The sequence below is a fragment of the Dasypus novemcinctus genome, chromosome 10, assembly GCF_030445035.2.
Source record: "Dasypus novemcinctus isolate mDasNov1 chromosome 10, mDasNov1.1.hap2, whole genome shotgun sequence".
NCBI classification, from domain to species: Eukaryota; Metazoa; Chordata; class Mammalia; order Cingulata; family Dasypodidae; genus Dasypus; species Dasypus novemcinctus.
The window spans coordinates 128,157,221-128,179,131 of record NC_080682.1 but is presented as its reverse complement, the minus strand read 5'-3'; the positions used below and the strand labels follow the sequence as shown (position 1 = coordinate 128,179,131).

At 43.0% G+C, this 21,911-nt stretch overlaps 1 long non-coding RNA gene across 1 annotated transcript in view; it reads left to right on the top strand.

The window, feature by feature from the left end:
- LOC131280126 (uncharacterized) overlaps window positions 1-15,413 on the top strand; it is a 141,536-nt gene extending 126,123 nt beyond the window's left edge. The window contains exons 3-4 of the long non-coding RNA XR_009187729.2: window positions 6,558-6,681; window positions 11,676-15,413. This is a non-coding gene — a long non-coding RNA (uncharacterized lncRNA). The remainder of the gene's footprint in view (window positions 1-6,557; window positions 6,682-11,675) is intronic.
- Window positions 15,414-21,911: the final 6,498 nt, after the last annotated feature.

The following is a 21,911-nucleotide window of genomic DNA, read 5'->3' as shown; positions in this document are numbered from 1 at the left end:
TAAGATTCCCCTTTCCTCAGTCCCCACAGATCAGAATTTGACAGGGCAGCTAACTCCTATGTTTAACCCTCCCTGAACTCTGGGTATCCACCAGGGACAGCCCCATGGCCAAGTCAGTTTTCCCCCAGGTTAAACAGCCTGCAACTTGATATTTGTGTCACCCATGGAGATCCAGTGACGTTATGGACTGAGTAATAGATAACCTTTCAGGGTTGGCTGGAAGCCACAGCCCTGTCTCCTGATGCAGTCTGGATCCAGCCAGTGTGAAGTGGTGGACACCTCTTTTTTCTCCTAAGATTTGGACCTGGGTTTTCAGATATTGCCAAATTCTTCCTAAGGAATTTCATGGACTCCAGTAATCCTGGCAGGTGCCGGGTATGTGTCTGTCCTCAGGCTGAAGGTCTGCCTCTGCACATCCTCCCTCCAAGGCTGCAGAAAGAGGGACACAGGGCTTTTCAGGAAAGACTCCTGATCTGGACTCTCTGTGAATGAATTTCTATGCAAGTTAAAAACAGTCTTTGTTGTACAGTAATTTTTTGAAAATGAATCCTTGCGAAGGTAGCCTTTGTAATGAGTTTGAGGTCTTTCACATTTAAAAAAGAGCAGTCTCTTTTGTGCAGAGGAGCTTGCTCTTGGTAAAAGATCACTAGAGTGGGCCTCTCTAGGCCTGGCTGGTTTCCTAATTGCCACTTATCTGAGGTGGGCACATGATTCATCCTCTGTAAAGCTTAGGTTTGTATTCTATAAAAGTGGGGATTGACGTGCCTGATTTTCTCATGGGTTTTCTTTTGTCTTGAATTAATCAGAATCAAAATAATACTAACTCAATGAGAGGAAGGTCATCTACCTTGTTCACTGATGCAGTCCCAGTGCTTAGAATGGTGCCTGGCATGTGGTGGACTCTCAAGATAGAGTACCTGAAAGAACAAAGAATTATAAATATAAATTTAGAACAATTTAGGATGTTGGTTACTAAGGATAGACTCTTTATATCTAAAATAACAAAAATAGTTTAGGGGTAGATTTAAGTAATCCATGAAGCTGTAAGTGGATCTTCACATGGACACTGTGCTATATGATGTTTGTTTATATACCGTTCATATTTTGAGTGATGATTTCCCAGTAGAGGGCCTTCTGAAAGGCAAAGTATAAGGCACAATGAGTTTAATATATGAAATATCAACAGTTTTTATGAGGTGAGATTTTAGGTATTTCCAGTTCTGAACACAAATATATTTGGATGGCATTATTCTAAAGCTTTTTGTACACATTTTCACCATGCCTTTATTTCCTCACTATGTTTTGAAATACTCTACTTTTCTCTAGGCAGGCAACCAATGTCCCCCACAGCTTAACTGTTTTCCAGGACAATCTGGTATTCTTCACAGCCCATTTCCTCAGGAGGAAATTTTTTCATACCAAATGTCAGTTTTGCTTCAGATCTGCTGTAGATATTCAAGGAAGTATCATTGCATGATAGGGCCTGTTCAGAGAAATTGACTCTTCCTATTGGTGCAAGAACATATGATGCTTCCAAAAAAATCAAGGAAAACTGGTGCTGGTGATCATTACCATTTCGCTGGTGATGTTTCAGATGTGTTTTAAAAATCAAACCCCATATTGTAAACAGTTGTCAAGTAAATGTTCACAGAGTGATCTCCAGGCTATACTGTACAGTGCTGATGAGTGGGAAATACCACTTATTTTTCTTGTTGCTTTTTTACTTGTTTTGACATAAAATGTAAAAATGTTTAAATGCCTAAGACTATCTTAAACAAAACTAATGTTAGAATTTTTTTCAATTAAAATACATTAGCTATGGTATATATTTCTAGAAGGTTCAATGACGTGAAAATAAGGTATTCATAACAATTATAACATCTATATTTGTAAAATACAATCTTAGAAATTATGCTGATATCAAAGTTCATTAAAAACTTTAATTAACTAAAGGATAGGAATTCAATTAAAATGAAAACAATCAAAATTACTCTTAAAGCAAAGAAAAAAGCAGACGTCTTATTGTAGTTGTGACTTTTAAGCAATCAGTAGTTGTGAAAGCAAAATTCAACCTTCAGGCCTCTGAGGTAGTAGGTGTATCAGCAGGAGCAAAAGGGCCATCTGGAAAGAACTGGATCTTCAGCTCCACATTAGCTAACATTTCTCTCTTTTTTTTATTTTTTTATTTTTTATTGACTTTGTAATAATATTACATTAAAAATATATATGTGAGGTCCCATTCAACCCCACCCCCCCACCCCCCCTCTCCCCCCCCAACAACACTCGTTCCCATCATCATAACATTTCTCTCTTGTCATCATTTTCCTTCCTTAGCTTATTGAGCTTCCTCTCAGTTGAATGTGCTGTCAGACCCTTTTCTTGAACTTTCTTCTCATAGAAGAGAATCTGGTTGTAGAAGAAGGAAGTGGTTCTTTCTAATTCTTTGTCCAGGTCTTCAGCTATCTTCTTGTAGAATTTGCACTTCTGATAAATGAAGTTCACATTTCTATGCACTTTGTGAAGTTTCTTCTCTATTTCTTTTTTTTTTAAGATTTATTTTTTATTTCTCTCCCCTTCCCCCACCCAGTTTTCTGCTCTTTGTGTACATCTGTTGTGTGTTCTTATGTGTCTTCTTGTGTCAGTAGCACCAGGAATGTGTCTCTTTTTCATTGCATCATCTTGCTGTGTCATCAGCTCTGCATGTGTGCAGCACTACTCCTGGGGAGGCTGCAATTTTTTCACATGCGGTAGCTCTCCTTAAAGGGTGCACTCCTTGCACGTGGAGATCCACTATGTTGGGGACACCCCTGCATGGCAGGGCACTCCTTGTGCACATCAGCACTGCACATGGGCCAGCTCACCACTGGGTCAGGAGACCCTGGGTTTGAACCCTGGACCTCCCATGTGGTAGACACATGCTCTATCAGTTGAGCCAAATCCACTTCCCTCTTCTCTATTTCTGAGCAAGATGTTTCCTCCTGCATTGAATTTGCCTGAAGTTCCATTACACATTTTTGCAGGACCTCAGGTAATGTTTGAAGTTTCAGCTGAAGCTTCTTATCTCCCTTTTCAGCTGTGAATTTTCAGACAACAAAGAGGCGTACTCATCTTGGAGACTTTCTATTTGCACTGCAAGTATGGCATTCATTTTATTTTCTTCACAAATATTCATGAATATCTTATTCTTTTCTCCTTCAAGTCTTTCAGAGAAAACATGGAAATTCACCACCTGAATGAGTTTGCTTAAATTAACTGATAACTGACACTAAGTTATTACCATTCTCTGATTCCTTTTTTTGGTCTAGTTCCAAATTGACATCATCCATGTAATCTTCTCTAAAGATAACAGGCAAATTTATTTTCCTCAGCACAGTTTCAGTTAGAGATTTTATCTGGCTGTCTTTATCCTTCCCATCCTGGTTCATTCTTGCATTGCAGTGTTCAAGCACTTTATCTCTTCCTTCAGATCCCACACTTTTTCCTTCCATCAGTTTCTTGGGCAAGTGTGCTTGTTGACTTTTCTACTGCTGAGTGGTTTCCTCCATAGCATCCCTTATTTCCTTCTGAAGATGGTCCACATATTTCTGAGAGGCTTTTAAGATGTTTTTTGCATCACTCATGTGGGACTGATGAGATTCTGCTTTCTCTTTGAGTGAGCTTATCTGTCCTTGAAGGGGAGAATAATTGTTCCATGAAATGAAATTAGGGGCCTCACTTTTCTCTTGTTTTTCAAGAAGATCTTCTGTATCCTCATTTATTCAAGTGTTTATTCAGTGCTGCCAAACACAAAGTCTGTAAGGCCAGAGGACTAGCCTCTATCCCAGGGGACTCAAGGGCTTCATGGGTTGGTGTATTCAGGCCAATCTTCTCTTGGGCTTTATGAGCATGGATAGAAACACATTTCACTAGCTCTGTTTCACTCCTTAAAGCATTCCAGCTTTTTAGTATTTAAAAAAAAAACAACATACCAGTACATATCAGGATCTCCCAGGAAAACAGAGAGACCAGGGAGTTGTCTCACACATTCAGAAAACAGCAGCAGAGCACTGCAAGCTGGTCCAGGACCAGCTGGGAAGGCACTTTGGTGGCTGTCAACAGGCCCTCCATGGCTCCAGAGGGAGCAGCCCTCCAGCCTCCTGATGCCAGTGTTCTGTGAGTCACAACTCAGCTGTAAATGGTTCTATCTCTCAAGTACCTGGCAACCAGGCAAAGTGTAATTTGGGAGGGGGAGGGGAAACACATCAGGTTCTATAAGGCAGGGATCTCTAACTTGCTCTGCTCAATGCACAAGTAGAAAGTAACGTAAGTTGTTCAGTGCATTTGGGAAAGACGAAAGTGCTGCTTCCATTCAGGGGACAACAGCCAGTGAGCTCTGGTCATTCTTCTAAGAACAAAAACAAAAACAACAAACAACTCTTACTGGGGAGCAGAGGTAGCTCAATGATTGAATGTCTGCTCCTCATGTATGAGGTTCTGGGTTCAATTCCAGGTAACACCCCCCCCCCAAAAGGTTCTTCCACATCTGATTTGTTTCTGTTCTTAGGAGGTAGCAGGGTTTGAACCTAGAACCTCTTACATGGGAAGCAGGTGCTCAACCACTTAAGCTACATCCACTCCCCTGGAACAGCCTTTTAAAGAGTAAGACTTCAGTCCTTCTGAAGACACATAGTTGGGTAGCATTTATGCTGATTGTGCTGGGATTACTAAATATGCTTACTGGATGCACTGCTGATAGGGCCCCCTAAGTGGCTATTTCCCTGGTATATCATGTGCTAAAAGAAAATTAGTGCCTTTATACATTACAAAGCCACATTACCAATACTGTGTTAGGTTAGAAAAGAGAAAATATGATCAATAGGTCAAAAAAGAGATTTCATTATAGAAACTCTAATATGTGACAAGCCAGGCATAATACTATGCTAGGAATTAAATCAATTGTTAACAAATATCTTTTGTTTAGATAACACTGTTTTTTGAAATATTTAACTTTAATAAACTGTGGCATATTAACCCAATAGATGCTACATTGCTATTTAAAATGCTGCTGTGCAGATTCCAAGAATATATTTGAAATTATGTTTGGCAGTGAACAAAACCCAAAGTCATTTACACACACCAGTTATAATTTCAGAAAATATGAGTATTTTCAGGAGGGAGGGGGCAGTGAATTCAGGATAAGCATGAAGCCTCTGGAGTCAAACTGGTTGGCTTAAGACTCCAGCTTTGTCACTAATGAGTTGTTTTATCTTGGATGAATTGTTTGACTGCTCTGAAGCTTAGTTTCCTCATCCATAAAATAGGGAATATTCAATTCTAAATAATTTCTAGCACCCAAATTTCTAAAATTGTGTATTGGACACCAAAAAAAAATGAACTTCTGATACAGAATTTAAGTCAGGAATGCACTGGTGGTAGAGGGATAGGAAAGAAGGCATTGGGAGTTGCATCAGAACTCAGTCAGTTTTGTTGGCAAGTTTCATTCTATACTCCTTGTCTGTCACTCTACATTTGAATGTTATACCTTTTATTCAGTGGAAGATTTAAATGGTCAAGTGGATTTCCTATGGTAGAACAACTAATTAGAAGTAGAATAAAAAAACTTATCATATTGGTCTTACCCTAAAACTGCCTCATAGATGTCAGGTATGATTGCATTGTACATTTCTCTCTTTCTTATGACCAATTGTAACAAAAGATCTGAGCTTAACCTCACAACTTCAGAAGCTGCAAGAAACCATTGAGCAGACAACAAAGATAGAAATCAAGGACATTATCTGAATCAGAGGCTATTCTACACATACAGAGAAGAGTGAAAAATTATGCCACTGCTTATTGTAAGCACAAGATTTTCCTGCCAAATCAATGGTTTCCTCTGGGTATATCCCATGAAATCTTGTTTAGCTAAAAGTTAAACTTCCAAAAAGTTCAAAGAAGAAGATTTAACTCTTTTTTTAATGCAGCAAATTACAATGTAGAATATACTTTCTTTAGAAAAGCAGTATTTCTTCATTTTATTGTGAAGAGAGGCGATTATAAATTAGGGAACAAAACAAATGATTTCTTATATATAGTTGTTGAATTTTATTTTTTGCAACAAAATATGTCTCTAGTCTACTTTGAGTTTCAAGTGTCCATCTATTCAGTAGAGAATTCATATTCTTCAAAATGATAGAGATTTCCTGAATATCACTGAGTTGATTATCTTTGAAATGTAATATCTAATCAGAAATATGGCAGCCCCATATCATCTGATGGATGCACTTTGCACTTGGGAGGTTTTTTTTGGAAATCTCAAGGACAGTGCACCCTGTTGTTCACCAGAGCAATAGAGAAATGGATACACTAACGTGCTTCCCCTGAGCCCACTGCCTAGCAAAGTTTTTGATGCTTATGAAATTGTATTCCCTTCCACAGGATGATCTAATGATCCCTTGGCTCCCACATGGAAGGTGATCCACTGAGTGCCCCTGTAGTGTTTCTGTGGCACCATTTTGGATGTGGCAAATAACTGATTTGAGTGTAATTTCTGCTATCTCTTTTTCCTCATGCCTTGTTAGGTAAAGTGGATGATCCTGTGTGGAACATTCACAGTGAAAGGATGCTTGAACTGCACATTATCTACAGGAAAGTTTATGACCAAACTTTCCACAGCCCAGCCCTAGTGAAAGAAGAGGCACTGAGGTATGTTTTGGCTCATATTGCTGAAAATGTAACCACAGTAGTCAAATCAAGAGATAAGAGCCCAGATGCTGGGGTTTCCCTGGGTTCACATCATGTATTGTCTACTAACTCACCTTGGGACTCAGGGCACAGTCTTTTACCCTCTGTATGCCTCAATTTACCAGTAATTCTTTTTGAACAAAGGAATATTTACTTTTTAAAAAAATTCAAATGGTTCCAGAAAGTATATTGTTAAAAGTACATTTCCTTCCCATCTTTCCATGTCCTTTCCCCAGATAGAGCACCACTACATATCTCTTAAAATTTTTTTGGAGATAGTCTGTGTATATTTAAACTATAAGTGGGTGTATCTCCCTCTTTTTTATACAAGTGATAGAATACAAATCACTAATATATGCCTAACTTTTCCTTGCAGTATGTCTTATAGATCCTTTGATGGCAGCTCATAGAGCTTTGCCACTATATAACAACCTTTTGTTACATGTACCAAAACATATTTAACCAATTTCTCCATTGCTGGACTGTTTAGATGTCTTCCAGTCTTTCACTATCACCAACAGGGCTGCTGTGAATACCCTCATTAGGTTGTTCTTCATGAGTCTGGTGCAGCAGATGCTGAGTCACCATCTGACCTCGCTGCTTCTTAGCTTCCTTGGTGCACCTAATTATCTCTTCCTGGCAACAGACTAATATGCCCATTGACCCCAGAATTCATACACAGAATTCAGAGATACCATTTCAAGAAAGACCCAGTCGAGAGGATCATGACTGAATGCCTCATTTTCTGCACAGTGGCTTCTAAAGAGTTACAGCTGGCAACTTGACCTGTTTCACATGCAATCATTTAGAGGAGACTCAATGCCAAACTGGCCTCCTAGGAATGCTTATGACTCTATATGAACTTTTGGAAGGTATCTTTAATGTTTTGTGATGACAACATTCCTCATGTAAAGCAGCTCGCCCATGAATGGCGTAAAGTCCAGATACCTGTCTCTTTGAGGACTCAAAAGTTCTTCTATTGAAAATGATTGGAGGGGAAATTTGGAGAAATATATTTTCACATGCTTAAAGCAGAAACTTGAGTCTTCCCTCTCTTGCATCTTTAAAAGAAATGAATTTGACATGACATTTGTTTTTTCTTTGGAAACCATTTATTAATTAACTATGACTTATTCCATCACATGGTTCTGATTGGATTAAATTACATTCTTTTTAATAGATCCCTAGAAGGATACAGTGAGGGTGAATCCCAAGATCCTTTGTGTTCTTTTTGTTGTTGTGTTGTTGTAGAAGATTAACAACAACAAAATATTTGTGATAGTATTATACCATTTGTAGATAGGAGCAAAGCTGTTTTAGATGGTCCCCTTTTGTTCTTTATTGGCCTTTCTTAGTCAATCTAGAAATCTGATAAGCAGAAAATTTGTAAAATCCCTGTGTCATTGACACTTGGATGAATGCTGACCTTGACTGGGAATGAAGATTATATATATTTCGGAGGCCCACCATTCCTGACCTAAAGCAGGAGAAACTGAAGAAAGCTTAACACATTTAGCCAGTTGCTGTTTTGGCCTGCAAGCCAATCTAATTTCCTGAATCCAATGATCTTTCATTACTCTATAGGAAAAGAAAACAAAGACACAAACCTCACCTTATTCCAAGAAAAACATCTGGTTTACAGAGATGAGTGGAGGCTTTATGGTTGACACTAGAATGAGGCTGGAGAAATAAGTCGTGAGGTGAGCTGAGGCAGACATGTTGGACAGGAGCCCTCACAGACCATTTATATTTACAGAGAGACTTTTCTATTGAGCACCTATCTCCTCTATTTTCTGCCACCCCTTTCTTCACAGCTTAAACTGTGTTTAATTTCCCAGCCCTAGCAATCTGTCGTTCTGCTTCTTGATCTTATTGAAATCTGGAAGCAGGATCCAGGGTTTTGTATGGTCTGAGGATAACCAGGAGTCATGTTTAATGACAGTAATACTTGGGTAATGTCACTTCTAGTTGGTTTCTAATTTATTTTTAGCTTGTGAGACATGAAAAAACCTCAACCCTTTAGAATCCTTATGCTAAATTGAGTTAAGACGACAACTCTCCTTGGATTTATGAAGATTAAGAAGGGATGAAGAACATCTTCCTGGAGGATGAGCTGTGTGAACTTAGCCCTGAGGGCAGGTAGAGCCTGGAAGGGTGTGAAGAGATGGAGGCACCCACAGGAGGAAACCCAGGCACTGGCCCCCATCCCACCCAGAAGCCCACCGAGGCCTCCACAATTACTCTTCCTTTCCTCTGGCCCCAGGAATACCAGATAATCGCCAAGCTCCAGCAGCTCCAGGCAGCCTGCTGGTTTGACTCAATGAGGATTGTGTCCAATGAGCATTTTGAGGCTTGGTTTGAGGCCATGGAGCAGCTCAGTGAGAATGACAGGTGAAGCCAGGACTAGATCTGGCAACTCTAAGGGCCTGATCACCCTGATGGCCCCTGGGTCAGCAAAGGACCAGTTGTCTGAAGATGTTGGGGCACCCAAATGCTAACTCCTTTGTGGACATTGGGATGGAGACCTGAAGTGTGGCTCCTGGAGGCCTCACAGCTGCCACCCTGTCCTGTAGCTACCATCTGCCCCATGAACCGGAGCCTCCATCCCAGTTGGCCAGTAAAAGCTTCAAGGACAAACACCACCTGAAAGGCATCAAGCCTTGGAGTAAAGAGTGAGTTCTCCATCCAGGGTGGAAAAGTGTGGGCTGGCTCAGGGCTCATGGAAACTTCAGGCTAAGCATGGGCTTGGGGAGCCTGACAGTTTAGCACTCTGCTCCCAAACAAGCTTGTGACTGGAATGAGTCAGCCGATCTTTAAGCCTGTTTCTTCATCTGTGAAATGGGGTGATGCTGCATGAACTCTAAGGCAGTCAGAACCCACTGGCTCATTTAGATGGACTGAGAACTTAGCAGGGTACAGTGTTAACAGGGCATCCAGGTTGCATCCTGGGAGAGACCCCCAATGTAAGCCAACCCATCCTTCCACCAGCCTAGCTCCAGACACTGAGTCCAGTGATAGCAGCAACTCCCAATCCAGTATCCAGCTCCAGTGTGGCCCTGACTTCAGCAGCAGAGAGGCAGTTGACTCACCTCACATGCATATGGCCCACTTCTCAAGCTCTAAGGTGGAAATCCATGTGGACCATGTCCTGGAGTCTCAAGATGGCCAGGAAATGAAGGTGTCTATCCACCTCTTCTCATGTCGGCCCTCACCCTCACACTCCATCTCCTGTGCTGGTTTGGCCCTCTCCAAGTCCACAGAGGGGTCAAGGATTGTTGACACCTACAGTACTTTTAGAATCTCCTGGAGCTTCTCACACAGCCCTGAGGTGCCCCATGGCTCTAAGCCTTCTGCTGATCTAGCTGTCACCCAGTTGGAGCAGTCGACCTCTGCATCCACACGGAACTCCTCCATTGTCACATCAGCATCTGGAGGAACATCTTCCTCCTCCTCCATCAACCTCAAGGCCACTTAGAACAGCCACAAGCACCATGACACATGGCCATGCTATAAACATCATGTGGGCAACTGCTGTATCATCCATATCAGCCTGCTTGAGGACAACAAGTACAAGAAGCCAGGCATATCACTGTCCCCTGGGACCCTTCAGTGATTCAGGCAGTAGACATATAAGAAATTACATGTTTCCTCTCTGCTCTCCTGAAGCAGACTTTTTAGGAAGTGGGGAAGGACATACAGCCACCTCCAGAGGCAGGAAGAGTGTGAGTTCAATGGTTGTCAGGGCACAGAACAGTGGACATAGGGGCTGTGGCTGGCATGCTGAGTGAGGAAGGCCTGGGAAGGGCTCACTGAGGCAGCCCCTGCCAGGCCCAAGGGAGACATGTGTTTGGCTGGCCTGGGGAACAGCATAGAGGCCAGGGGGAAGAAACAGGGGTCAAGGGGAAGAGTTAGGGTCACAGAGATGCTGGGAGCTGGGTTACGTCAGACCCTGTGAGCTTCTGGATGGAGCTTGACTTTCCCATGGTGGGAGATAGGGATCACTGGAGGGTCAGAGCAGAACAGGGACAGCAGGTGACCTTTGGCCTCAAAGTGGAGGTTGGACCAGAGTGTGGAGACACTGGCCAGTAAGGGGCTGCTGTCATGACCCTGAAGGGAGGACAGGGTCAACCCCAGGATGGTGGCCATCAAGATGTAAGCAGGAGCCAGATCCTGGATGGGATGTGCAGATGGAGCTACTGAAGCTCCCACTGCACAGAGGCTGCACCAGCTGCCATGTTATATACCTGCCCTGGGCTACACTTCTCTTGTGGCAAGTGTGGCTTTACTAAGATGTCATTTGATGCTTGACCTGAGCCCTGCCTGTAGCTGGGCCATTGTGGTCAAGAAAACTTCAGTCTCAACCTTGCTGACCACAGCTGCATCCTGGATCTCAGGGCAGTCCTGGTGTGCTGTAGGTTGTTGTTCAGCCCCTCTTCCTTTCTGACATCTGGGCTTGGAATAGGTCTTGTGTTCTCTGACCTGGGATTTCACTGCTATCTAGACGTGTCCTGGAAGGGCTGGGTTGGGGCAGGGGCACTCACACCCTGAGGGCAAGCCATCTCTCATTATTGGGAGGGATGAGGTGACAGAGAGAGGCCCAGTTTTCACTCCTCAGTCCCCACCCTCTCCTGCATGGTCACTCTTTGTCCCCAGGGCCATGGAAGCCCATAACACTTCTGCAGGCAGAGGGCCCAGGGGACAGGGTTCAGACTACAGTGAAGGGATTTGGACCCACACTGGGAAACAACCTCAAGACTGAGGTATAGGTTCTTGTAGGAGATGGTGGGAGAAATGTTTGGAAGACTCCCCTCATTCCAAGGAGGTGTCCTTGGGGGAGCAAAAGAAGACTGTGAGGCACCTTTAGACTCAGCCCTGACCAGAGGTGGCTCCATGGGGTCCCTGGCAGCTGCACTCTGAGGGAGTACCTTGAGGGTCTGTCCCTTGAACCACCACAGGTGACTGACCAATAAATGGTTCCAGCCATGATCCACAAGGTCATAGAAGAACACAACCTGGATGGGGACAGAAGACTACAAGCTGGTGCAAATCATTTCAGAGGATCAAAGTAAGTTGGGGGTGAGGTGGAAAGGGCAGTGGTGGAGGAGGTAGACTGAGCACCTTGATCCCAGCCTGAAGGCCCAAAGCCCTCTGGACCCAGTGGACCTGACAGCAGAGTGGGTAGGCACCCTGTCCACAAATGAGGCTGCCCAGAGCATCCCTCAGTACCCTCAGCCTCTTCTCCCTACCTGCTCCTTCTCTCTTGTGTACACTTCCCTGGACATGACCCAGGCATTGGGATACCAAGTTCAAAGCTAACAACAGAACAGAGAAAATGCTTTTCACCTTGGATCGTGAGAAAGATGGCCAAGCAGAGGGCTCAACTTGAAAGACATCCTCTGGACAGGAGGTGGTGTCTGCACCTCCAAAAGCAAAAGGACTGGTGGGCACAAGCACCAAACATGCTGCAGGCCATGCCTTTATGATAGTGACAACCAGACCAAATCACCTTGAGCCTGTTTGGAGGCTCTAGGGAGCTGACTCACTATTCTAGAAAGTGGGAAATGGAAAGAATCCAGAAGAACAGCACAGACCCAGAGCTGGGCTCTGAACACTTAGGTAGGTTTCTCAAGCACCTGGGCAGGCTTCTCATCCCCAAAGGGGAGAGAAAACCAAGGTATGTGACATGGTATGTGTGTGCACAGTAAAGTTAACTGGATACTTGTCAGTGAGCTGATCAGGCTGTCCCAGCCACTAGCCCCGACAAATTAAAATGACTGCCACCATTCCTAGAAGTTGGTTCTAAATCCTCTCTTGTCTTTTGAATGGGAAATGGGAGCTGTGAGGTATGAAATAAGACAGAAGGACCCATCATAAAGAACAGGAAAGCTGAGGACTGGAGAGTTTGAGAAGGGAGATGAGTAACCACACCTCTGAGGCCAGAGCAGGAATTCAGCCAGTGTTTCTTTCTAGCTGGCTCTAGGTCAGAAACAGGAGGAAAATAGGATGAAAGTGTAAATCTTTGCTGGGTGTCAGGTTCTGTATGGTCATGGAGGCCTTTAGGAACCCAGCTCAGAAGGCCTGGGACAGGGCTGCCCTTCACTAGGTGGTCATGGTCTTTTCCTGGGTAGTGCTGGATTTGGGGGCTAAGCACTGGGTTCTAGAAATCCAATTTCAGCACTAAAATCCTGAGTAGTAAAGCTGTCAGTGGGTGGGGTGGGGGAATTGATGACCTCTTATCAGCCCCATTCTGAGGTTGGCAGAGATGAGCCAGAGTCACTTTTTTTTTTTTTTCTGGTTACTTGTCCCTTTTATTTTATTTTTTTTCCTTTACCTTTCCCACATTTTTTCTTTCTTTATTTTTTTAAATATTACACTAAAAAATATAAGAGGTCCCCATATATCCCCCCACCCCCCTCACCCCACTCCTCCCACATCAACAACCTCTTTCATCATCATGGAAAATTCATTGTACTTGGTGAATACATCACATGGATAATGGTTTGTATTGTAGTTTACACTCTCCCTCAGTCTATCCAGGGGGCCATGGCAGGACATACAATGTCCAGCATCTATCCCTGCAGCACCACCCAGGACAACTTCAACTCCTGAAAATGCCCCCACATCCTATCTCTTCTTCCCTCTCCCTACCCTCAGCAGCTACCATGACCACTCTCTCCACATCAGTGCTGCAATTTCTTCCATTACTAATCACAATAGTTCCATAGTAGAATATCACTAAGTCCACTCTAGTCCATACTCTATTCCTTCATCCTGTGGACCCTGGGATGGTTATGCCCACTCCACCTTTATATCAAGAGGGGGTTTAGATTCCACATGGATGATAGATGCAACTCTCCTGCTTGCTGTTATAGGCAATCTTGGATCCCTGGTGTGGTGGTAGACTTTCTTCACCTCCCTGTTAGCTGGCCGAGGTAAGTCCAAAATCCAGATGGTAGGAGTTCCAAGTCTGCTGAGGCTCAGGGACTGGCTGTCACTTGGACAGTCCAGAGATTCAGGTTTCCTGAGTATACACCAACCCCAGCACCAACCACAGGTCCAGTAAAAGTGACAGAAGAGGCATGTGTAAAAAGGTCACATGTGGTCCAACACCATCACACTCAGGAACACAAACTCCATAGTAGGGCCAACTGACATGGCACTGAACTTGAGTCATCTGCCATGACCATAGAACCTATGGGTTCTCTGTAGCACTCAGGAGAACCAGTACCTGGGGTTGTATCTACTTTGGCTGTCTCTGGGGTCCTGCTGAGGTGTGCATAAGTGTGACCCCTCTGATGACCTCCTGACTCTTTTTTGGAAACTCATAGCCATATAAACTCATTTGTCCTTTCCATTTCCCCCTTTTATCCAAAGTCATAAAGCAGTTTTTAACACCTGATATTACATGTAGACTGAGGTATTCTGCTGGTCTGAGTTGACCCTTTTATTCAAGGTCTTTTTCTAGTTACCCCATCAGCTGATGCTTGGTAGTAATCCCTCAGTGCCAGTGAGGCTCATCCCTGGAAATCATGTCCCACGCTAGGGGGAAGGTAATGCATTTACATGCTGAGTTTGGCTTAGAGAGTGGCCACTTTTGAGCAACATGGAGGCTCTCAGTAGGTAACTTTTAGGCACCCTGCAGCTCTAGGCCTAGTTCTTATTTCAGTCACACAGGCTCATGAACATAGTCATCAGTACGAAGGGCTCATTGTTGCACCATCCTTCTTTATTCGTCTTTGCCATTGCACTTGGGTGATTGTTGCTGTTCCATTGGGGGATGTAACAGAGCTCCCCTGGCTAGGAAATTATCACTCCCTCAGTTGTCATTTTTAACTGTAACTACTATGAAAATATCCAAACATTTTTATGTACCCTGTATACATGCCCTGGAAAACTCCCTCCCAACCGTAACCCCCTATCGATAACACCCCACACCAGTGTTCCTCCCCTGCCATAGTTGAACCTCTTTGTGGTCCAAAACTTCTTCAGAAATGAAGCCTAATATATTGCCAAGTTCCATTAATAATAAAATGGAATATATTGATGGGTATCTATTGCAGTGATGAAAGGCAAAACATCAAAAACAAAGCTTTTTCATTTTTTGATACCCCAATTTATTTTTTCTTTATTTAATTTTTCTAAATTAGTATGTATTGTATATCTAACCTTTATACCCATCGCTATATTCTATTTTACTATTCTACTGGGGAAGAAGCAGAAGGGCCCCAATTTCTGAAAGGGGAAATTCTAACTGGTCCCTGGTGCCTGCCAGCCTCATGGTCCCCCTTCCCAAGTCTGCCTAGCTAAGTAGTTTTGCTGACCCCCAGGCCAGGCAGGCAATTCCCTCCCCACCAGCCAGTCTGGTCCACCCCCAGGTTCTACTGAATCCCTTGAACCTATCCTGCTGCCCCTCATGACTCTGCCCTTTGAAAGGCTGTCCTGGGCTCCTGTGACCAATCACTCACTTACGGGAATATTGAGCTTCTCACCTGGAGCTCTTGGATGACATCTGTGACATTCCAGGGTTCCCAGCACAGCCTTCCCCATGCTAGCCTTTTTCAGGAGTGAGAGAGGCTCTGCTCACTCCTACCCCTGTCCACCAACTCAGAAGTGGATGGAGAGACACTCTTCGCTGAGCCCATTCTTTATGTTAGATGTGAATGTTTTATTATTAAAGTCTTCTTTCAGCTACAGCCTGGGAGTTCAGGTTTCATTCTTTCATTTACTGTGTTAATTGAAATGAGGTGCCACCTCTCACATTGCTCATTCAAATAAGAAATCATGCAGAGACACCAGTTTATTTTAGAAAGGAGAAGCAAAAATAGCCAGCCACCCTTCCCTGGCTTATTGAAGCAAGCACAGCAATCTACTTTCACAGAAGAAATGTGCATTTCATTGTCAATACACCTAGAAGGAACAAAGACCACCCATAAGGAACATTGAGATTTAGATATTGAAGGTATTTCCATTTGCCAGGACCATTTTCTGACCCTGGACAGGGTAGTGAATGTCTTTCTACCACTTTGGAGGAAGACATTTTCTGCTTCTTGGCTGAGGTTTTGTTTGAGCACCAAGTAGGAACTTACAGTTTTCAAGGGCAAAATCTTGAATTACATAAGCACTACTTACAGATAAAATTAGAACACAGGTTTTAATGTGGAAAGGAAGAAGGACAGAGGAAAATTATAAGCACATGGTCCAGGGCTGGCAGAACTTTGCACCTTTAGTTCCACTTTAGAGTCCATGGTCAGATCTTTACATTAGATTTCATGCCCCTGGATCCTTATCCCTGACACCAGAATTCCTTTCCTTATGATGGGACTGGGGGGATTGGGATGCAGCTTTTCAGGCTCCAGCTGGGCCTCATTTCATAAACACTACTGCTCCCTAAGAACTAGTGCTTCCCACTGCCCTGCCATTCCTTGTGTAATTTCTTAACCCAGAAAATCCCTGGCAGGTCTTGTACTCTGTGTCAGGTTCTGGTGGCCTCTCCTCCCAGATTGGGGCCTGAGGCATTACCCATGGGCTCTGAATGCCAAGAGAAGAATATTTATTGTGACTGAGAGAAAGCACACAGTCTTTTTCATGGGTCAAGGTGAAGTCTTGGGCCATGTAGTTTGAGGTCCATCATTTTGGGAATCTCCAGTTCACACTCTCAGTTGTGTTGCTACTAATTGTCCTCAAAAGGAGTTTGGCTCTAAGCCCTTAGAGATTGCAGCCCCCTGGGATAACTGCATCCATTGTCCAAAATTTGTGCTTGGCTTTTGTCATTGGGTATGGACAACTCCTTTGGAGAGGGGTTAAAAGATAGGGCTGAGGGGCAAAGGGAATGGGACCAGGACTGATTAGCACAATCTTGCACAGACACACCTTACCACAAATTAGATTACTAAATGGCGTCCTATCCCAGTAGTGACAGGTCCTGTCCTGAGCTATGCCTGCACCCTCCCCTGACTTCTCCATGTTCAGGAACTAATGGTTTAATCCCTGGTACAATACAGAGCCCCAGAACCCTGCCCCAGCCTCCTGCCTGCCCTAGATGGGGGTCACTTCAGTCTGGTTTATCAGGGAAGTAAAACACTATACTTACATTTTAATTAGGAAATATATGTCTGTGCTAGTCCATTTTCTCTGTAAATAACAGAGTTTCCAGTTCTTTTTATTGAGCAAGCCTATAAGTAAGGAAAATCTGGTAACAACATCCACCACTAATGTCCAGATTGTGGTCCCAAAATACTGTTGTCCATGAAAACATAAGAGGGCACAGGAGGCATGTGTGAGTCCAGGTCTTGGCCAGGAAGTGTGTGAGAGGAACCTGACAATCATGGCATATTGGAGAGCATGGAAGGCACCAAAGCCCTAAGCACTGGAGTCAAAACATGACAGGAGCCAACTGGGAGGCCTTCAGGCCAAATCTAGGACAAGTTTGGTATTATAATAGCCAAAAAGTACAAGCAACTCAAATGCCCATCAAATGACAAAGGGACAGAGAAAACATGGTCTATCCATTCAAGGAGATATTATCAGCCATAAAATGTAATAAAGTACAGATATATGATAGAAGGTGAGGGGCCTGAAGAACATTATGCTAAGTGAAAGAAACTGTACACTAGAGACCACTTATAGGATTCCATTTATATGAAGGATCCACAATAGGCAAATACAAACAGAAGATAGATTAATGTTTGCGAGGGGCTGGGTTAAGGATGGTTGGGGGGAAGTGACTGCTACTGAATCCAGGATTTCATTTGGAATTGATGAAAATATTTTGGGATTAGATAGTGGTTATAGTTTTACAGCCTTATGAATATACTAAAAAGCACTGAGTATAGCACTTTCACAGGCTGAAGTTATACCATGTTAACTATAGCTCAATAAAAAAAAATGTTAAGTCAATACTCGAAATCCATAATGTTGTTTGCCTTTAGTGGGGCCTGGACAGCTTGTGAAATACACAAACACCTGCATATTCACTGATGATCTTAGGAAAGCTCAGGAGCTTTCAGAGACTAGAGGAATTGGTGGGGGGTGGGGGGAAGTGGTCAGGTGATTTGCTGCATGCCTGGCTCTGGCCTTTCCCCTTGAACAAATCTGTCCATATCTCCCTCCCCACCCTGACTGGCCCCTGGAAATGGCTTCTCTCCTCATATATTTTTTGAGGAGCTCAGAGAGAGTCTTCTCATTACCCTGCACTTCTATGCAAGCTGTTTGATGTCCTGAGTCTGGCACAGGTAAGAAGTCTTTGTGGGAACATATAAAACTGCAGGTGCTGACACTACTCAAGCACTGCTGTACTGGTTGGTAAACTGCCAAGGACTTGAGACCCCCAAGCACTACCTGGGTCTCAAGGCCTTGGCAGTTTACCAACCAGTATAGCAGTGCTTTAGCAGTGTCAGCACCTGCGGTTTTTACAAAACTCCCTGGCCTTTTCTTTGGGGCCTCAGGATCTCCTTATGATCTGGCACCTAAAGGGTTCATGCTTCATGGCAGGAGGCCTCAGGACCCTGACCAAGACTGGTTTTCTTTCTCTTGACAAACTGCCAGTGTAGCACTGCAGGTGCCCCTCCCTCCCCCATCCTGACTACCTCAAAACTAATCTTGTAGCTGTGGGACTGCAGAGAAAAGTCATTCAGAATAGAGGAAAGCAAAGGAAAAAAAACCTCTCACACTCTAACAATTCTAATAAATATCATACCCCCAATCTTCCCGTCCCAGGTCCCCCTTACTCAAGACTTTGGTTTGCCCTGGGGCTGAGAGGCCCCTCACCAGGCAATTCCCTCTCTGACTCTTCCTCTCCTCCAGTCTTCCAGAACTCCAGGTGGCCTCATTACAACCCCTTGACTGTCAGGGAAAAAGCATGGCCGTAAGCTCCCTCTGCTGATCAAAGCAGATCAGCATTTTCCTGCTCCTTGTCTAGGAGCCACCAAGGCCTCCTGGGGTTGGTGAGTGGCTTTTTGCTTAATGGCCCCAGGAGATGGGCCCTGTGTGGCCAAGAAAGGGAGGGGAGGTAACAGGAGAGGAGCTTCTCATGAGCAGGTGGAAGAAAAAGCAGTTGTATGTGTGTGGAGGTGGATTCAGTGGTCTATAGGGTGGGGTCAGTGACAGATGCCCTGAGACTGTTCAAGGGTTGTGGAAAGAAACAATGACCACTTCCACTGTAAAAACACTCAAATGTAACATGTTTAAGTAAGTAAAGGGAGGACATGTCAAATGAACATGCTTGCTAGCTGAAGTGATGAGGGAGCAGAACCTAGGTGTAAGCTGAGAAAGTCAGACAACACAGAGAGAGCAGAGCTGAGGCCCAGAGAGCAAAGGTATATAGAGATAGGGAGAAGTGTGGGGGCTGTGTGTCTCTTCATAAATAACCTGGGCTGTGTGTGTCAATGAAAAGCTGCACCTTTCATAACCATCCAACCACTACAGTCCCAGGAAGCCAACTAACAATGTAAGATCTATAGACTTTAAATATTTGGGGAAAATGCAAACTGAATATGCTAATTCAAGCCTACCTGGAATGTGGGAAATAAGTGTTAACTCGAGCTTATCAAGAACTCAAACAAAGGAGCATTTGACTCTTTCTCTGTATAAAAAGAACCTGAAAATCTTATTTGGGGTTTAGGTTTTTGAACAGAGAAGCTCCCAAGCTTGGCCAGTCATAAATAAATTCTTTTTTCCTTCCCAAAATTATTACTGAGTCCTGGCCTTCCATATGCAATTATTGAACCTCTCAATTTCCACAATATCTGGGGGCTCATCCAGGATTGTAATGTAAGGCCAGAGATGGGAGCACTTCACTACCCTACCAATATCTCTGAGGAAGCCAGGGGGACTCAGGTAGACCCCAAATCTGGGCACCCCTGAACACTTTTCAGTCCAGAAAGAGGACATTTTGGTTCCACTGGAATCTTCCCAGCAAGAATTGGATGCAGCAGAAAGTCTAAAAAGATGCTGGGAATGAAAAATCACACCACAGGTAAGACTTCCCTGGGGGGGCATAGTGTCAGGAAAACCTAACTTTAAATGTTAGAAAGGGAGCCCAATCACCTCCCAAGAGGACCTCAGTACCTCCAGAAATTCAGGGGGAAGCAATCTTCTCCAGGTCTGAAAGGAAAGAAAAAAACAACAACCCTGATGTTTAGGTTCAGCTAACTGTGGTTAGCATCTGGTTCTGCCTTCACTAAAATAGTGGAGGTTTGAGTACAGTGGGAAAAAAAATTGATGGGCTTAAGTGTTAATGCATCTTGAAAATTGGTCTGGATTTGGAAAATTTTGGTTACAGGAAAATGAATTGGCTTTTGTAGTGAGGCTTGATCTGAGTGTAAGGTTAAACAGTGAAAAAAGTTTATCCAGAGTATTTGTTTTGGCACTGAATTGCAAATGAACTTGCTTTGTAAACAGCAAGGTTGAACAGAGAGTCCTGTTAAAAATTTGGTTTTGAAAATTCCCCCTCCCTAGGGTTACAATAATTAATGTGCTATAGCTCAGAGTAAAAATTTTAAGTCAGATTAATTGACTTTGTGCTTCTGTGTGTTTTCATGCCTCTGGATGATAATGTTGGATTGTGTAACTGTATGAAATACTAAACTTTTGTTAAGCCAGAGCCCTCCCTTGCCATTGGCAAAGGAGTGAAATGATTGTTTTATGGGTGAAAAAAAAACAAAACACGGAGTCTGAATGTCTGTGTACTTTGTTCTCTTGCCTCTGAGTCCATCCCATTTGCGAGGGCTCAGGGATCATCCATGTCCATGCCATGGATCCAAGTTTATTGAGACTGGCCCCAGTCAGGATAGCTGATAAGGCAGTGGCTTGGATCATGGCCCTGCCAGGGTGGGGTTCCCCCAGGAAGGTGCCAAGCCTAGAAGGTTTTTTAAGCCATTTTAGCTGCCTGGAACTTGCTGCCATTACCTTCTCCCTCCTCCTCCCTTAAGGGGGGTGCATGACAGGGGCAGAATGCTGGGGGGCTTACTCCTCCTGCAATTCTGTGTCTTTGTAAGCCATATTCCCATCTGATCATGCCTAGCTGTCTGGGGGTGGGGGTAAGAGCTTACCTCTCCCAGCCAGTCCAAGCAGAGCCAGGATGAAAGCAATAAAAGTTCCTTTGCCATAGTGTTGCAGTCAAAATACATTTGCACAATTGACTTCTGCCCAGGTTCTGCCTTTCTGAATCTTTCTTTGCATGTCTCTGTAAAAATGCTTTGAAATGTTTTAAAAACTGTAGAATTGGTAAAGTACCTCCTTTGTCTAAAACAAAACAAAACAAAACAAAAACTATTGTTTAGAACAATAAACCTCTAATCACTTAATAACCCTTTTAATGGTTTCGCTGGTAAGCTGCCAAACAATAAAGTCATAAAAACTGCAAGGAAAAAAAAAAAAAAAAAAACAGATAAATCTGAGGCCCAGAAACCTCATATAGTGTCTCCTGTAAAATATGAGGAAATAAACCTTAAACTTCTCAGTTTAAACTCAGTTGTGCCTATAAAGAATGTGAATAGTAATCAAAATAAAACCCCATGTGCCATCAATTAAAGTCAAAGAGTTCCTTGAAATGCTAAAGGTATAAATTCTTCTATTTTAATTTGTGCATAACCTTGTGTTTAACTTTGAAATCTATGTTTAACTTCTCTCAGTTTGCTTGTGCCTAGGAAATCATGGTGAAAAGTAACCTAGAAATGAGTTTTTAAATGCCAATACTGTCTTGCTGGTAAATTTAATGCATAACACATGAATGAAATTTATTCAGTTCCTAGAAAAGCAGAAAAACTTCACAAGTTTGTTACTGATAAAATTCTTGTGGCTTAATTAATAAAGGTACTCAATTCATCTTAAGGTAAAAACTTACTAGAAACTGTAACTAAAAATTAAAATCATTGTATAAATACCTTTATATATAGATGTATAAATTTATAACTGAAACTATTACAGCAGAGTAAATATAGCCTAAATTTCAGCTATTGTAATGGTAATTATTACTCAAACTTGTCTTATAGTTATTTTATAACTAATTTAACTCTTAAACTTCAAATATTGTACTAGTAATTATAAACCACATTTGCCTTTGCTTACAGTTCCTGTGGGTCTGGCCCACCCCTTAACAATTCAACTTAATAATTGAACTTTAGGAAACTTATAGTAACATTTAAAAGCAAAAAAGTTTATGCATATCACTTTTGTGTCATTCTAAATATTTT